Source organism: Danio rerio, chromosome 16, assembly GCF_049306965.1.
Source record: "Danio rerio strain Tuebingen ecotype United States chromosome 16, GRCz12tu, whole genome shotgun sequence".
In the NCBI taxonomy this organism is placed as follows: Eukaryota; Metazoa; Chordata; class Actinopteri; order Cypriniformes; family Danionidae; genus Danio; species Danio rerio.
In genome coordinates, this window is record NC_133191.1 from 8,034,769 (window position 1) to 8,037,401 (window position 2,633).

Sequence of the window (2,633 nt, forward strand, 5' to 3'; positions counted from 1 at the left end):
TTTTTATCTGTTGCAAATCTGCAACGCCTGCCTTAAGAGGGTTAATGGCTTCTAATATTTTTTGTAGATTATTAAAAAAAAAAATCCAAAACTTATTTACCGAAGTTATTATTTACCGACTTATAACCACATTTGTGTAACTGTTTATCTTTCTGTGCTCTCTGCAAAATATATGTTGCCACAATCTGTACGCTTTACATCCTAAATGACTTAATTTTTTTTAATACACCATTTTCAGTCTTCATAAGTTTTAGTAGAAGAATTGTTGTGGTTGATTGTTCATTTCGGGTGACATGTTGGCTCGGTGGTAAACACTGTCGCCTCACAGCATAAAGGTTGCTGATTTAAGCCTCGGCTGGGTCAGTTTGTGTTTCTGTATGGAGTTTCCGTATGTTCTTCCCGAGTTAGCGTGGGTTTCCTTTGAGTGTTCCAGTTTCCCCCACAGTTCAAAGTTGTGCGGTGTAAGTGAATTGAACAAACTAAATTGGCCTTAGTTTTTGTGTGTGAATGAGTGTGTATGGATGTTTTCCAGTACTGGGTTGCAGCTGAAAGGGCATCCGCTGCTTGAAACATATGCTGGATATGTTGGCGGTTCATTTCACTGTGGCGACCCCTGATGAATAAAGGGACTAAGCCGAAGCTAAAAATTTGGTGCATCTTTTTATCAATTGAGCAATGTAATTGTTACATTTTCATAACTCTGACAAATGTTTATTAATAATCCTATAGAAATGACCACATAGTCATTAACTTGTGCATAGTGCTTCATAGCAGCATCACCACTGCCACTTATGTTGATTTACATTTATTGTATTAAATTAATTGCATGATTGTGTTAACTTTTTGCATTTTGTATTAATTTTAATTTGTAATTTACATTTTGTATTATTCTACTACAGTACATTTTAAAAGTTGTTTGGGGTGTGGCTGCATTCACCATCTATCATCTATTCTATAATGGTGTCAATAATAATTTTTTGTGTGTGTGTGTGAAAAACAGTATAAATACAGACATTAATTTCCCTAATCCCTACAAAATAAAAAAATGCTATTCTAAAAACATTTTTGTTGTTTTTATTTAGCTAAAAAATGAAAAAAAAACAGGCATCAAAATAAATATATATATAATATTGTTAGACAGAATGAATTACAATATGGAGTTAAATATGAGTTAAAACGAGTACATCCCCTTTAAAAAGTAACATTTTAAAACATTTTAAAACAATATGCCAATGGAAACAGACAATATTCAAAATGTTGTCAAGACTGTTTAATACATCTGATATTTAAAATATATGTTTTACATGTAACATAAAAGTAAGGTTAACAAAATAACTTAATTACTATTTTTTTGTTTTGTTTTACTCAAATTAGGGTGGAGAAAAAATGAGTATACAAAAAAAAAAAAAAAAAAAAAATATATATATATATATATATATATATATATATATATATATATATATATATATATATATATATATATATATGTGTGTGTGTGTGTGTGTGTGTGTGTGTATATATGTATGTACTGTATGTATAAATAAATTTGGAGAAAGAAGCTTTTTAAAAAGAAGGAAAGTCTTTTTTAATAGACAACACTGAAGAAAATACCATGTACTATTATAATATAATGCTCCAACAAAAAGTACTGCTAATCTGTTATCAACATCCCATATTGAAAGTCATGTTAATTTATTTTAACATGTCAGTAGGTAATATGCCAGTCCGAAAACTATTAAAGTAACTTAAAGTAATTTCACCTAAAAGGGACAGTTTCAAGAAAACAAATATGGTTAATTTATTAAACATTCTGTAAAGTAAACTATTAAAAGTGCTGATAATCACCAGTCTATGATTGTAAGTGTTGTATTGTCGTCTTTCAGGTTGTATTTCAGCTTTGTCGGCTTTTTAAATGAATAAATAAAAAACAAAACAGCTGCTTTTCATGAGGCAGCGGCGCAGTAGGTAGTGCTGTCACCTCACAGCAGGAAGGTCGTTGGGTCGCTGGTTCAAGCCTCGAATCAGTTGGCGTTTCTATGTGGAGTTTGCATGTTCTCCCTGCGTTTCCTCCGGGTGCTCCTGTTTCCCCCACAGTCCAAAGACATGCGGTACAGGTGAATTGGGAAAGCTAAATTTTCTGTAGTGAGTGTGTGTGTGAATGTGTGTGTGGATGTTTCCCAGAGATGGGTTGCAGCTGGAAGGGCATCCGCTGCATAAAAACTTGCTGGATAAGCTGGATGGTGAAATGGGCGCTGCTGTTGCATTGGAATGTTCTATTGAGTGTCGCTGCTTGGTCATTCTAAGCTCCTTGAAGATACACATCAAGCTGCAGACCAGAAGTTCAAAGCATCCTTCTTATGGGATATATGGTAGCTGGATATATGGTAGCTGTTTTAGGATATATGGTAGCTGTTCTTAGGATACATGGTAGCTGTTCACAGTTTATTAGTGTCTATTATTTAATTTATCTTGTACTATATTAGTTAAATGTTTAGTTTATGTCTAGTGTGTGTCATATTTTTGTTTTTAAATTGCACATTGGAGTGTGGGAGAAACGCAGTTTCAGTCTGCTGTGTAATGTACTGTTGCATGGTTTGATTGACATTAAAGTTGACTTGACTTGACTCATGCTT